This window comes from Triturus cristatus, chromosome 3_1 (assembly GCF_964204655.1).
Source record: "Triturus cristatus chromosome 3_1, aTriCri1.1, whole genome shotgun sequence".
NCBI classification, from domain to species: Eukaryota; Metazoa; Chordata; class Amphibia; order Caudata; family Salamandridae; genus Triturus; species Triturus cristatus.
Genome location: NC_140583.1, coordinates 574,019,923 through 574,036,621, shown reverse-complemented (window position 1 = coordinate 574,036,621; position 16,699 = coordinate 574,019,923). Strand labels below are relative to the sequence as shown.

General features: G+C 50.5%; 1 long non-coding RNA gene across 4 annotated transcripts in view; it reads right to left on the bottom strand.

The window, feature by feature from the left end:
* Nucleotides 1–16,699, bottom strand: part of LOC146860580 (uncharacterized) — a 67,076-nt gene that overhangs the window by 26,891 nt on the left and 23,486 nt on the right. The window lies entirely within an intron of this gene.

Here is a 16,699-nt window from a genome sequence, read left to right as displayed (position 1 = left end):
TCTGACATCCAGAGAATGCAACGCCCTCTCTGCCGGAGAGGAGGGGTTGGGAAAAAAGGTTGGTAAGGAGATGGCTTGGTTTACATGAAACTCCGATACCACCTTGGGTAGGAACGAAGGGTGAGTTCTCATCACCACCCTATTTAGATGAAAAACAGTGTAGGGTTCTTTAGAACAGAGGGCCTGTATCTCACTGACCCTCCGTGCTGAAGTGATGGCTATTAAAAATGCTGTCTTCCATGTGAGGTGCTGTAGGGTAGCCTTATGAATAGGCTCAAAAGGTGAACCCATGAGCTTCGACAGAACCAAGTTTAGCTCCCAGGAAGGAGAGGGAGGTCTAACAGGGGGATAGACTTTGAGTCCTTGCAAGAAATCCTTCACTACCTGCACTTTAAAAAATGACTGCTGTGAAGGCGAACGCCTGTATGCTGTTATGGCTGCTAGGTGAACCTTTATGGAAGAAAATTTCAACCCTGCCCTTGCTAAATGTAGAAGATAGGGCAAAATTACATCCTCCTGGCATTTAGTGGGATCATAATGATGCTGAGCACACCATATATAAAATCTTTTCCACTTACAGAAGTAGGAGTGTCTTGTCGAAGGCCTCCTGGCTTCCTTCAGTATGGACATACACTCTTGAGGGAGGTTCAGATGGCCATACTGGAGGACTTCAGGAGCCATGCTGTTAAGCTCAGCGAGGGAAGGCTGGGATGGTAAATCTTCCCCTGCATCTTGGATAACAAGTCCGGCCTGCACGGCAGCCGCTTGTGGGGGCGGATCGACATGTGTAGGAGATCCGTGTACCACCACTGCCTCGGCCAGTCCGGTGCTATGAGTATCATCTTGGCAGATGAATTCTGTAGCTTGGTCACCACCTTGGGAATTAGTGGGAGAGGCGGAAAAGCGTACACAAATGTCATTGACCAATTGATCAAAAGGGCATTCCCTAGGGATCCTGGTCGATGGTATCTTGAGGCGAAGCCTCGGCATTTTGTGTTTTGCTCGTCCGCGAAGAGGTCCACTTGCGGGCGCCCCCATTCCCCGAAGATGTCTTCTAACACTTCGTCGTTGATTACCCAGTCCTCTGGCTCTTGAAAATGCCGACTGAGCAAGTCTGCTTGCACGTTGAGTTCTCCTGGTAGGTGCACCGCTTTCAATGAGATGTTCCTTGCTAGGATCCAGTGCCACAGGGACTGAGCTTCCAGCGAGAGCGTTCTGGATCGAGTACCCCCCTGCTTGTTCAGGTAGTACATTGTGGTGGTATTGTCCGTCTGTACTAGAATGGTACTCGTCGTTATCGCAGGTAGGAACGCTTTGAGGGCTAGGTGGACCGCCCTGAGCTCCAGCATGTTGATGTGGTACAACTGTTCGCTGCTGGACCACCGTCCTTGAGTTTGCAGAGTCCCAAAATGCGCACCCCATCCCTGAAGGGATGCGTCGGTGATTAAGGTCTGAGTTGGGGGCTCTTGATGGAAAAGAATCCCCACTTGCAGATTCCTTGGCTTCAGCCACCACTTGATTGACTGTTTGGCTGCAGAGGAGAGGCAAACCTTTTCTTCCCACAGAGAGTTCCTTTGATCCCATTTGTCCTCGAGATCTTGCTGGAGAGGACGCATCCTTAGCCTGGCATTGGGCACTAGGAAGATGCAGGATGCCATGGCCCCTAGCAGAGATGAGATTTGCCTTGCCGACGACAGATTGCTGGTCATAATCTGTCTGCCTTTTAGCATAATGGATGACTGTCTTTCCTCCGAAGGAAACACTTTTCCTACTACGGAGTCTATAGTTGCACCCAGGTAGTGTATTCTCTGCGTTGGTGAAAAATTGGACTTTTTGACATTCACTCTGAGACCCAACCTGCGACATAAGTTCAGGCATAGCGACAGCTGTGTCCGCACATTCTGTGGCGATGAGCCCTTTATTAGCCAGTCGTCTAGGTAGGGATAGACGAAGACTCCTGCGCGCCTCAGAGCAGCCGCTACTACTGCCACGCATTTTGTGAATACTCGAGGAGCTGACTTCAGGCCAAATGGGAGGACTTTGAACTGATAGTGAGCGTTGCCTACCACAAACCTGAGAAATTTTCGATGATTCCTTAGGATGGGAATATGGAAATATGCATCCTGAAGGTCCAGTGAACACATCCAATCGCCCATCCGGAGAAGAGGATATATTTGGTGGAGCGCCAGCATGCGAAATTTTTCCTTTCTTATGTGCTTGTTCAGTATCCGTAGGTCTAAAATGGGTCTGAACTCCGCCTTCACACTCCTCTTTTGGATGAGAAAATATCTGGAGTAAACTCCCTTTCCTCTCTGGTTTATGGGCACTTTCTCTATTGCAGATTTGAGTAGTAGCGTCGCTACCTCTTCTCTGAGCTGCTTTAGATGCTGGGATGACTTGACAGGAGGAATCGATGGGGGGTGACTTTTGAAACGAAGCGAGTACCCATGACGCAGTATATTGAGTACCCACTTGTCCTTTGTGATTGTCTGCCACTCTGGAAGATGATGCGCAACACTTCCTCCCACCGGAGCGGTGGACAGCATCGGAGGAAGCGGTTTCTCATTGCTTCCCCGGTGCTTTGTTTCCAGCATTAGACTGCCTGTTGTTACCTCGTCCCCTGGATGGCTTGCGGGACTGGTATTGCTGTTTCTTTTGACCTTGCTGGTCCTGGTTCTTTTGCCAATGAGGGGTTTGAACCCTCTGTTGGTAATTGCGCCTGTCATTTCCCTTGCGGCGTCGAAACTCTTTCCTCTTTTCAAGCCCGACTGCTTTCATGGTCTCCAGCTCTGCTTTCATACGGGCCATTTCCTCGTCTGCATGGGACCCAAAAAGAGAACTACCGGAGAAAGGCAGATTTAAAATTCTTGCCTGCGCTTCCGGTTTCAGGGCCGTCAATCTAAGCCAGGATGATCTTCTGGCTGTGACTCCATGTGCATATTCATGCGCTGCCAGTGTTGCCCCATCCGCCGCTGCACTTATGATCTGGTTAGAGACCAGACTCCCCTCATGCAAAATCTCTTCAAAGTCCCGTCTGTCCTCTGATGGAACTTTTTCAACGAACCTCTGAAGAGAGTCCCATAGTGACCTATCATAGCGCCCCAGAAGAGCCGAGGCACTTGCCACCTTCAAGCTTGAGGATGCTGAGCCGCAAACTTTCCTCCCCCAGGAGTCTTGCGTTTTACTGTCCTTATCTGGTGGCACCGTTGAAGAGCCAGCTACTGCATGCGTCTTTCTGGCAGCGGCGGTGATGACAGAGTCCGGTGGAGGATCTGTTTTAAGGAATAGCGGATCCTCCGGAGCTGGACGGTACTTTTTTAGAATTCTCGCCGGCGCCGTTTTGGTGGTTGCTGGCGTGAGAAAGATATCCATTACCGGTTGTAGCAAACCGGGGACTAATGGCAACAACGGGCGTGTCACTGTGCGCTCATGAAGAGTTTCAAAAATTATGGATGTGGTGGTCTCCTGAACCGGCATAGGGATACTTAATTTTGTAGCTCCTCTACACAACACTTCTTGAAATGTAGAAATGTCATCTACCGGAGATACCCGAGAGGGTGGCGTCTCCGAGAGTGTCGGTGAATAATCCCTTTTGGATGATCTGGAAGAAGGGGAGGTAGAAGGGGTCCTACGGCGCCTTCTCTCTGATCTGGTCGACTCTCTTCTGAGGGAGGCAGACCTGGATCGCCTTCTTGGTGCTCGAGAGTGACTTCGGGATTCTCTTTCTCGAGATCTTGGTCTGATCGGTGTCGCTGGGAATACCACGCCCCTTATTCTTGTTAGCGATGCCTTTATTGTGTCTGTCATAGCAGGGTCCTGAGGCATCTCCCTTACGGGACTTTGAGGCACAGCATTGTCCTCCTCCTGCGAACTTTCTCTTGCAGGAACTGGAGATTGATGTACAAGCTCTGGTGATGCTGACCTTGAACCTGAGCCCTCTGATCCTGAAGGCGAGATAGAAATGATACGCGGTGACTCCGGAGCTGTATATATCAGTCTATGAGGAGATTTTCGCCTTGAGACTGGTCGAATTGTGAGGCGAATATGTGAAACCTCCTGCGTACCCTCAACAGAGGGCTGCCTCGACGGTGATAAGCCTATCACCGGAGATCTTTGACTCGAATCTTCGAGGCTCCGAGCTTCCTGTCTCGACGTCGAGATTACCTTCGACGGAGGCTTCATGTACCTCACCAAAGCTTTGGAGACCTGTGAGGACGGAGGCACCTGCCTCAACGTCGACTCCGACGGAGGCCTCTGCCTCGACGTCGACTCCGACGGAGGCCTCTGCCTCGACGTCGACTCCGACGGAGGCCTCTGCCTCGACGTCGACTCCGACGGAGGCTCCTGCCTCGACGTCGACTCCGACGGAGGCTCCTGCCTCGACGTCGGCCCTGACGGAGGCGTCTGCCTCGACGTCACTCCTGACGGAGACTTCTGTCTCGACGTCGAAAGCTCCGACGACGTCGAAAGCCTCCTCGCCGTCGAACGATGTTTCCTCGACGGCGATCTTGATCTTGACGGCGATCTTGGTCTCGACGTCGACTGTGGAGATCGTCTACGTTCTTCTCGCGACGTCGAATGATGTCTCGCCGACCTCGACGTCGAACGATGTCTTTCTTTCGACGACGAACGATATCTCTGTGCAGACGTCGATCGATCTTCTCTCGACGTCGACAGATGCTTCTTCGACGTTGAACTATGGCGCCGAGTCCTCGACGCCGAGCTTTTAGACGCCGTCGACGTCGAACGCATCCTCTTCGACGCTGAATATAAAGTCGACGTCGATTTTCTCTTTGCAGCATGACTTCCCCTTGACTCCTCACCTCTCAGCGACGATCCCGCCGCTGGAGTCTTCGACGCCGAGCCCGACGTCGATGGAGAGCAAACAGGGACCAACTGCTTCGACGTCGACCGTTCTGCTAGGCCATACAGCCTAATCCTCTCCCTCTCCTTTAAAGTCCTTTTGGAAAGGTCTTCACAATGACGACATGTTGCTGGAGAGTGAGAGTCCGGCAGACAGATGATACACACCTCATGTGTGTCTGACGCAGCCTTCTTTTTTCCACAAGATGGGCATGGAACAAATAAAGAAGGCATTTTTCTGACAAAATGGTTGAAAAATCAGTCAGAAAAACACAGGATACTGACTTCCTCACAGAAATTGTAAGAAGAAGTCCAAAAAAATCTTAAAGTTGTTATAATTTTTGACTAAAGAGTCAAAAAAGAAGAGAGCTGAATTCCAGGGTCCTGACTGAAGGAGCCGGAAAGAACAACTGACCTAACTGTCACCCCTGAGGCATGATGGGATATGGAAGTCAGGGCTGCCTTAAAGGCACGGTGCCAGTTTTTACCTGTACAGGGCTTTTTAGTCTCTATGGTATTGTATTGCAATGCAGCCTGCAGGCTGGCAATGTGTTATACATCTGTGTTTTTCCACAGTTTGTTCTCTTTATTTTTTGCTTTCTCATGAGTGTTTACCTCATTAAAAAAAAAAAAAAAAAAAGAGATTTGGGTGTATTGTTATACCTTTATACATATATATAGATATATGTGTGTTATTGGATGTGTATATTTACATTGCCTAGCCTTTTATGGGAGCTGCATTTGCTTGGAAAAAATGATATATGTTTATACATATACAGAGCTGTATATATGTATGTTTTTTACATATATAATTTTATTATTTCCGGGGTCCCCGCACATGGGCGGGAATATTCAGTGCTTATGACTATTGATGAGGATCCCCTGGAAGAGAACCTCCATTTAATTGGCATTAAGCTTGAGCTTACAACTGGCCATCTAACTGGATAATGACCGAAGGCAGGGAGTCGGGTTATGTTGGTTGGAGCTGGGTTAGGGTGAAATGGATATATCACCACTTTGGTGCCATCGGCATAAGAAACTAATCTCAACCCAAAAGAGCATACTATTTCGGCCAGAGGACGCATGTATTAATTTAAAACGGAGAGGCGAGCCCTGTAGAACACCACATTTTAAAGAGAGACTATCAGAGTACTATCAGTGATCTAGAACCTGGAAGGGTCTATTTTCCAGGAAGGAGGAGTGCCTTTTCAGAGTGGGACCAGAAATGTCCACTTTAGAAAATCTGTGGATCAAGTTGGGGTGGTTAACTGTGTCAAAGGAGGCACTTAAGTCCAAAAGAATAAGTGCCACTAATCCTCCACAAGCTAGAAGAGATTTAAATTCATATACTACAAGAAGCTGAGCTGTTTCAGTGCTATGAAGGGGTCCAAAACCCCTTTGGGTGGGAGGATGTCAGCCTCGAGGAACGCGGAAAGATGTGTTCACTTATTTTTCCAGGAGCTTTGATAGACCTGGTAGCAAAGTTATCGGTCTGTAATTACTCAGGCAGCAAGGATCTAGTCTGGGTTTTTTAACTAAAGGTTTAGCCACAGCATGCTTCCATTGGTGGGGAACTTCCCCTAAAGTGAGAGAGAGAGGGAAAGATTCAACAGATCAGCTAGAGCACGGGTGATGCTGTCAAAGCCCTGACATGGAACATGTAAAGGGGCAGGGTCAAGGTTACTTTCAGTAAAAAATCTGAGAGAAGATTAACAGTCAATTTCGGAAAGGCTATCTGTACTCAAGAGCGGGAACTCAAAGGACGACCACACCCCGAGATGACTGGGAGCACATTGAGGAGCTTTGGCAACTCAGTCGGGACTCTGCCAGGCTCTTATGGCTCACCATAAAGCATAGGATCTATGAGTGGGAGGGCAAGGCAAGCCAAACGATCTATTTGCTGGTCGACGCAAGACTTTGAGCTCCACATAATTCCATTAAGACCTAGTAGAGGATGTCACCTTCATTACATGTCATTCGCAGAATACTGGGCAGATTTGCACGCAACACAGGTTCCTTTAACAGAGGAACAATCTACCCCCATTAGCACCTGACCTAATTGGGAGTAAATTAGACAACCCCTCTCCCCCTCAAGAGAGGATCAGGATGCGCCATTATCCTTGGAAGAAGTCTAGGAGGCTATCTCCGCTATGAATAATGATGGAAAAACACCAGGCCCCAACGGGTTTCTCATTGAATTCTTTCAGTGCTATTAGTTGCTGCTGGCACCACATTTTTTGGCACTATATTGGAAGGTGCTTGAGGAAGTAACGATTGCGGTAGCCCCCAAATTCGGAACAGACTATTAATACTGATCAGTCAAACTCTCAGATTAACACCAAAGCCATGGTCTTCACTACACGAATGGTCATAGCTAAGACGGGAAGATATGGGAAACATTAGCTGTAGCCCTGATGGACATTCAAATCAGTTCACTTGCCTTTTATGCTTCAGATATTCCGGAGGATGAACTTTGGTCTACTCTTTGTTAGACTTGGTTAGGCCCCATGCCTCTTGGGCATGAGACCAAATTAATGGAATATTGTCTTTTCCCTTTCTGACAAGGAGAGGCACAAGACAGGGCCATCCCCTTTACTTTTCGTGCTGGTTTTTGAGCCACTATCAGAGTGGATGCAACAAGCCGCTCAGTTGTGGGGAATCAGGTGGAGCTGAGACCATAAAGACCACCACCCCCTACCCTCCCCCTCCTTAACCACTTGCTTGTTAACCAATAGAGACTAGAGTGCTCTGTTCCTAGGCTCCTGGATATGCTACAGATCTATGAAGACGCCTCCGGTTTAAAAGAACATTTTCTAAATTCACAGCAGGTGTCAATCGGCCGCTATCATGAGTTCCCAGCTCAGAAAACTCTAGTGTACTCCTATTGTCACTTTCAATATCTGGTAATCAATATCGCTAGAGATTCCAGACATAGCTGGGAGCTTATCATTGCTTCGCTGCTGGCATGGAAGCAGAGGGAAATGTTAACCTGAAATAAGTTGCCCCTTTCCATCATAGGCAGTGGAGTTATTTCCCCAAAATGATCCCTCTGTCCAGATTGTTATATACACTGCAGCAATTCCATTTCATGCTACCCACAACTCTTTTAGCGGATATCAACGCCATACTGAGGACATTTTGTAGGCGGGGGTGCCCAACCTACAATTTTCCTACATAAATGTATACAGGCTCAACAAGATGGTGGGTTGGGGGTGCTCGACCTTCTTCTGTATTACTGTGCTTCGCAACTAGTGGCCCCAATGACGGTATGGCGGTTTAGATCCTGAAAAGTTACCTCTTCCAAACTTGGAATCTAGAGGTGATAACGTATGGGTCTTTGGTTCCCACAGGTGTCTGAGCTTAGCTGACACAGCGCTCAGAAACACAAAGTACTTCAAAGCAATTACTGCACAGATTTCCTTATGGCCTGGCCCTTGGATCCCACAGATATTTGGCCTAATGGGGTTCAGACCCTGGGATATATATAGTATCTTAAATGTTAGAGACATGTGAACATACTAAATTGTTCGAACAGCTAAATGAAGAATACGCCCAACATGCCTCAATTCCTCCACCATGCACTTGTTCAACAAACATTTACTAGATGTCGTCTTAGAATACAGTCCACTGGAGCACAAGGTAGTGAATGAGCAGCTTGCAAGAAGGAAATTTCCAGCATGCAGAGATCACTGGTAGAGAACTCCCTTTTATTACACTTGAAGACTAAATCGTAGATAGATGTGGGCCTGCTTGAAGACTAGGAATGGCAAGAAGCCAAGACGGTCGGTACCCAGATGCTTCGCTATTTCAGCCAAATTATGGTTGCCACAATTTTAGTTTCTCCACCGAGCAGATCTTCACACAAACAGGCTTTGTTACATGGGGTAGAGGAAGACACACCTGTGCCCCAAATATGGAGTGGAACAGGCAAGAGGTTTTTTTTTTTACGTGATCTGGGTCGGTCATGACATTGCTCACAGCTGGTCTCCGGTATATAGATCCCTTTAATTATTTTGATTATAAAGAACCAAGAAAATTCTTGGTATTGAAATTCAAGAAAAATAAAGATCTAAAAATATAAAAGGCGTGGCTCAGTCCGTGCTAGCCTGGATTGCTAGCCCAAGTTTATAGCAGTCACTACTACACCCTCTTCTGGAACTAAGTCCGTACGGATTTTATGATACTTTTACTCTGCCCAGATATTTAAAAAATAAGTAGAAAATATCTAGCAAATGACTTCTCTGTGGAACTTCCCAAAAGAAAATCTGTACCACAGATTTTGACTGTTAGTTATTAGGTTTCTCTTGTTAAAGAGGCTGTTCGACTTTCACAAATAATATAGATTCTTTGCATGATTATAAGTACTGCACTTTTTTTTGACAGACGCCCTGCCCCATGTACCCCTCAAACTGAAGGATTGAAGACTTCTGCTATCAATGACTTGATAGATTTTTTAATTTTACCAGTTTTACATTTTCAGACTTGCAGATAAACACATTGACAGTTGGCCAGTCTTCGGTCTGAAGTCTTGTGCATTTAACTAGATGTCAAATCAAAAAAGCTGTGACCAAAACATCTTGACAACAAGTAAAGATTATGAAAACAATGAACCATAAAACATAGCCTAACATTTTAAATGTGTTTATATGAAACAATTTCAATTCTCTCCACACGGGGAAATGAGTGGCATAAACAATAAGCTAAATAAGAATACACAACTTTAGGGATGGCAGGCAGCATAGTGATAATTATTAAAAGTGAGTAGAGGAGAATTTTAAAAAAAACCTACCGAAACGGTCACATTTTTCCTGTCAAGTTGTGGAAACTAACAAGTTATGCACACAATTCTTGGAACGGATAAATCCATAATATGATATTCAATACAAACCAATGGGTATACGGATCTCTGTAAACTATCAAAAGTAAGCAACACTATATCACTATGCAGACCTCAAAAAAAATGTTGTCAAACGTTACAACTTAAATTGCACATCCAACCAAATTATTTTAATGACCCTAGAACACTCGTCATGTATGTAATGGCCTTCAAGCCTATCCTAGCTTTAACAGCCAGCTGGTGCACAACCCAGAGAAAAATTTAAATCCGAAATGTGCTTTCCAAAGCTGTGGCCACAAATTAGTTCAAGCGACCTGACATCATGAACCTCGGAACTACTAGGAGCAAGACACTGGAATATATGCCGAAATATAGTTCTATGTAACTGCTGAATCAACGATTCAAGAACGAAACTGGACTGTGTAATCCAGGGGGCCTCCAACCCTTTCTGTAGTGAAAGCTACTTCTGAAAAGTGAAAATCAATGTGCGCTACTGAAGGCCAAGCCACTCCCACAGTGTTACCAGACATCCCATGCCCAGCCTCATTGACTTTGAGCCTAATGTCCATAGAGCCAGATACTATGGTTTGAACGAAGTACTTTGACAAGGGCCACCATGACAGGGCTGCTAGGTGTGTCAGTAAGAGCACCGACTTTATGGCTATATGGACATCTATGCCGTGTCGTATGTACTTGTGGCACAGGACATACCTTTCATCATATGTGGCACCAATACATATATAGGACAAACATACAACCATTTTTGTAAATTGGAGACATTTTAAGTGCAGAAAATATTCTGCAAAAATGTTCACATTATGGAACATTTTTCTGCACTTTAAATTTCTCCAATTTAAAAAATGGCTGTATTTTTCAGTAATAAATGACACTATCTACCAGCCAGTGGGTGCAAGATGCCTGCTGTGTGTAAAAGCGACACTTCAAAATGGGAGAAAACTAAACTGACAAGTTAACTGTATTCCATAAGACTCCTAATTTAAAAAATTTCTCTAATTTCAAAGTGTTGCATTTACAAACAGCGGCATCTTGCCCAGTGGTGTAGACACAGTGCTAGATTTTTAACAATTTGTATACATGGGAGGAATTTAAAATGAAAAAACATTCTTCATTAAATATTACGATGCAATTGGCATGATTGAGAGTGGAGAAAAACATGGACTTAATGCTTCATATAAATATTTTTCTTCACTTTAAATTTCTCCTATTTAAAAAACAATGACTGAATAAAAAATGCAAGAGACAGGGCATGGCTTGGCGAGCCAGCATGGCGGACGGCTTTTAGGTGAGCTCCGTCTAGCCCGCCACATATCCTATAATTATCCTGCTCCCCTGGCCGAGTTTCCCATTGCCAGACACGGCGGAGGCTTGGTGGTCGCTGCGCTCCTGTTTCCCGTGCTCCGGGACCAAGAGCGGCGCCTGGAGGCAGAGACGGGTCCGGTGCGGAGTTGGGGCCTAGAGGCTATGTGAGAGCCGTGGCCTCGATTGCGGGCTGGCGGACGAGTCCTGCGTTTGGCGGCGGCTGCGGAGTGGCTGGCAGCGCCCCTGCCTGGGGTGCGGCAGACGATCCCCAGCGAGCAGAGGCAACCTGTGTTCCTGGTCGGCAGGCCTTTCTCACCCCCACCGGGGATAGACTGGCAGCAGGTCCGAGGAACGACGGACGTTGTGGAGCGCACCAACGCTTGCGGCAGTGGTCGCCATTTTGGACCCACGCCGGGGGGAGCTCCTGGGCCCGCGTGGAGTCCGAGGTTTACGGGCTGAGGGTCATGGCTCCCACACGCTGCAGAGTTGGCCAAAGCGGGCCTGGCACCTGAAGTTGAGCCCGGGAGACGGAGGCAGCAGAGACTTGCGGGTGGACCCTCGCCCTGCGCATCGGACCGCCGGGACCACCTGCCACTACGCCTGGTGAAGGCAGTCGAGACGGGTTGCGGCGCTAGTGGAAGAACTGCAGGGTGAGTGTTTTGCTCGCTGGGGTGCCGGGGCTTCCCCCTCCCCCCCCCCCCCCACTGACCTGTGATCGCCTGGGGGTTCGGCGGTGCTGTCGGCCCGCGTGGGGGTGAGGAGGATGGCCGGGAGGCCCGCAGCGCTTCGGGGATAGCCTGGAGGCATATCCTGTCTGTCCCCCCCGGGGTGTGCACTGGACCCGGCGTGGGACCTAGTTAAGTCTAAGGCCCGGGAAGCATGGTGGCACCGGGGACTATGTGGTGACTCTGGGGTGCCCCTGGGGGGCCCTTGCCGCCCGCGAGTCTTGGAGAGGCATAGACGCCTGCCCGCTGCGAGACGTGGAGTGGGGCCGCTGGCTCCGCGCTGGCCGGAGCAGCTTGGCTGGGGCCCCCGAACGGCCGCCTCAGCAGTCAAATCGAGCTGCGCGGCCCAGAACTGGTCTGCGGGGTTGAACTGCGACGCACACGGGGGCCCGGCGAGGGACACGGGAGCAGCGCTTCTGGAGGGACGAAGGACTGCAGGGATCCGCCTGCCTCACCATGACTAGGGACAAACCTAGCGGAGGGCCTTCTAAACAGAGCACGCTAGATAAATATGCGGGCCCGGGGGGCTCTGCCGGGGCGGTGGCCGGGGCCCCGGATGCCGTGCAATGCTGCCCTCCTAGCGGCCATCACCAAGTCCAATCTTTCCTCGCGGCTAAGGCCTGTCTGCGGGAGCTCAAGCTTCCCTATGCATTGCTCTATCCGGCCCGGCTGCGGGTCGCCTACCGCTCCCGCAAGTTCTTCTTTGACTCTCCAGAGGAGGTGTTCACTTGGACGGATGAAACGGTGCGGCTGCGTCCTCACTCTCCACCGGGGAAGGAATCTGACTCTTCCTCAAGCGGGGTGGCCCGTGGATCTCGCCGCTCGAGGTCCAGAAGGCGGTCCAGGTCCGGGGGTGCGCATACGGGCGGGGGGGGGGGTCGGCACTGGAACAGGTGACGCCAGCAGACTGATTCTCTTTTATATGTATGGTCATGCCTCTTGGACAGCTATATTCTGTGGCCAGGGGAGCTCTGTTTGGGCTGCCATCCTGATTGGTCTTGCCAAGAAGGGATGGAGACTAGGGGTTAATGGACTGTAGTTTGGGGATCCATTGGTGGGCGTGGGGTGGTACCCCCTGTTGGGGTCGTACCCCCTGTTGGGGTCTGCTGGCACTGCCTGCCGCGACAGGTACTTCTCTGTTCTTGAGGTACGGGGTTGGGGGGAGGGGGTTGTAGGGGTTGCATTAGGAATTGTTGCTGTTTTCTTATCACACTGTCTTATCGTGGGTTGGGGTTGCACTGCGGGACATGTCCTGGACAGCTGGGACTCGTCTGGCTTCTGATGCTTTGCCATGGCCGTCGACACGGGTAGATTGCTGGGTCCCTAGGGGTCCCTGCGCATTTTGGATGGAATATCAAAGGTGCGCTGGATAAGATCAAGCGTGGCGCTATCCTTAAGCAGGCCAAACGCGCAGGGGCGGATATCCTGATGCTCCAGGAGACACACCTTATGGGGACGAAGGCGCTGTGCTTTCAACGGTTAGGTTATGTCCAGGTGTTCCATGCAGGCTTTGTGCAGGGTTCACGAGTGGCGGTGCTGGTCCATAGGCGAGTTCCCTACAATCATGTAAAAACGTGGAATGATACACAGGGTAGATATCTCTTTTTGCAAGGGGAGTTGTGGGGTGAACCTGTGATCTTTGGGAGCGTGTACGCCCCGCCGCCCCTGTCCTGGAGCTTTGTTGAGAAGCCGATGACTGTATGGGCGGATATACCGAAGGGACTAGCGGTGGTGGGGGGGGCGACTGGAACGAAATGCCGGATCTGGCCCTTGACAGGCGGAGGCCCGATGGCGCCCCGGCCGGGGGCAGTTCCACCAAACTTCATTCCCTCATGATAGGTCAGGAATGGGATGACCCGTGGCGCCAATTGCATGGCAGATTCCCGGGATTAACATACCTTTCGGCAGTCCACGACTCCCTCTCCCGTATTGATTGTTTTTTTGTGTCTCGGGACGACGCGGGCAGGGTGGTGGCGGCGGATATGCTCCCCTGGGGGCTTTTGGACCACTCGCCGGTGGCTGTTACGCTGCGTGTCGGCCCAAAGCAAGGACCATTCCGATGGCGTCTCTCTGTCTGGAACCTCCAACAAGCAAAATACAGGGCACACATGGGAGACGCCGTAGATCACTATCTGCGGCGTAATGTGGGGACGTTATCGACGGCGGCGTCCCTGTGGGAGGCGATGAAGGCCACGCTCCGTGGGGTTGATACCTCCTACTGTGCCTCAGCACGCAGGGCCCGTAGAGACTCACTTGCGCGGGCTGAGGAGAAGATCTTGGAACTGGAGGAGCGCAGTGGAGACCGGGGACGACGACCGGCCCGCCACCAATTGTTGCTGGCGCAGCAGGAGCTCTCCTCCCTTTTGCTGGATGAGGCCCGTCAGGCGTGGTTGGCAGCCCGCAGCAGAATTTACCAGTGGGGGGACAAATCCAGCAAACTCCTGCATAGACTGTGCCAAGGGGCGACGAGGCCCCTTGCTCTCCCGGGTGTCGTTGGGCCTGATGGCATGCCGATTTCGGACCCGTTGGCAATCGCTGAGAGCTTTGCGGAATATTATGCAGACCTCTATGCGCCCCGAGAATGTTTGCCGGCAGAGGTTATTGCCCGGTTCCTGGATGACCTTCCACCCAAGGCCCCGACGGATCAAGTGAGTGCAGATCTTGATAATCCGTTTACGGCGGACGAACTAAACTCCGCTCTTCAGGAGCTGCAGTCTGGTAAGGCGCCAGGTCCCAATGGATTCCCGAACGAATTTTTTAAGAAATACTCCCAGCAGCTCGGCCCTCATTTTTGCAGGGTGGTAGAAGAGGCCAGGGAGGTGGGTAGCCTGCCCAGAGATTGGCGGCACGCGGAGGTGGTGGTATTTCATAAACCCAGCAGACCCCCTGAGCATCATGCCTCGTATCGCCCCATCTCCCTTCTCAACGTGGAGGCTAAGGTCTTGGCGAAGGCGCTCGCTAATCGCCTCCGTCCCCACATTTCGTCTCTTGTACATCCCAACCAGGCTGGGTTTATGCCCCGGCGGGCGACCAGTCACAACATATGCAGGGCACACGCGGCTATAGCGGCTGCGGGTCACTTGGGAGTACATGTGGCATTATTACTTGCGGATATGGATCTGGCCTTCGATTCCCTGAGCTGGACATATTTGTTTGCCCTCCTACGCCGATTAAATCTAGGGCCTCGTTTTCTCTCCTATCTGACTTTACTCTACACTGACATTACAGCGTCTGTGCGAATGGCGGGCTCTGTCTTCCCTACTGGTCGCGGCACTAGGCAGGGGTGCCCTCTGTCGCCCTATTTGTTCGCCATGGCGATTGAGCCCGTGGGTGCGGGTTGACGCGCAAGTGTCGGGGTTCGAGTGGGCGGATGGCCTGTCAGATCGTATTGCCCTCTATGCCGACGATGTGCTAATTCTTTCTTACGCAACTAGATAGGACTGGCCCGCGGCTGCTACGCATTATGCAGGTGTTTGGGGAAACTACTGGCCTGCATATGAACGAGCGTAAGTCTACCATTTGGGTCCTGGGACGCGGGGCAGGTCCGGGTGCTTGGGCGTCTGCGGTGCATGTGGCGAGTGGAGGGTTTAAATATTTGGGAGTGTTCCTGTCAGACGTTAGGTCGACCTCGTGGGAGGGGAACCTGGTGCCGGTGTGGAACAGGGTGCGGGATGATGTTCGTACTTGGTCCCACATGCCCCTCTCCATATATGGCCGCTCGGCCATCTTCAAGATTGTTGCCCTGCCTCGGCTGCTATACCAACTGCAAAATGATCCATATCCTATTCCCATGGGTTGGTTCCGCCAAGTCAATGCAATACTGGGTCAGTTCCTCTGGGGCGGAGGGGTTGTGAGGGTGGCGTTGCGTACATGTTTTAAGTCTATATTTTGTGGGGGACTCGCCACCTCAAATATTCTCTCCTACTATATGGCATCCCACCTGCTGGTCCTGAATGAATGGTGGTATGGCGACAGGTCGGATCCGGCGTATAGCCTTGAGCGCCGCCTAATGGGGGATCATTCGCTACATACACTCCTCTATTCTGCACCGTTGCGACGTTTACTACCGAGTGTGACGCAACTGGTCTTTCAGATTTTGGAGACAGGCGCTGCGGAGGATGGGTTGGTGGAATCGCCTAACTCGTGTGAGACGCCACTATGGAGAAATGGGAGTCTGCCGCGGCCCTGCCCGGATTCCGGGACTGGGATGCGATAGGGATCTCCACTTTGGGGGACGTCATGAGGGGGCCTATTCTGAAATCCTTCCAGGAGCTACAGAAGGACTTTCATATGCAGAGTACTCAATTCTTTAAATATCTGCAGTTCCGACATGCCCTTTCCCCAGTCTGGTGGGTCTTGAGGAGTTGGACGATTTTAGTCCAATTGAGGCAAAGGTGTTCATGGGGGACCTACGAGACCATAAGATTGAGAATATACCAGTCCCTGGTAACTCACTGCTCCCCGTCTCTGCAGCATCTCCGTGGGGTTTGGGAGGAGGATGCGAGTCAGCTGGAGGAGGAGGACTGGACGGAGGCCCTGGCCTCTCCGCGTGGGGCGGCTGACGCCGTGAGCCTTAGACTCATCCAGTTTAAATATCTGCACAGAGTTTATTTTACCAGAGTTAGGTTGTATAAGGCGGGTCTGGTGGCCTCTCCGAATTGCCTCCGCTGCCTGTGTGCAGAGGGGACGCTGTTACACACGGTATGGCATTGCCCTGTATTAACTAGGTTCTGGCGGGGAGTACTGACATGCCTTTCAGAGGTGCTGGGTTGGGATCTCCCACGGTCCCCTAAATTGGTGCTCCTGCATGTGATGGATGATATAGGGGGCAATGTCTATAAGCGCCATCTGATGCTCCTGGGTTTTACTCTTGCCAAGCGAGATATAGCGAGGGCTTGGAAGGCGACAGTCGCACCCTCAATATCTGTCTGGAAGGCCGGTCTAGATTTCTGTA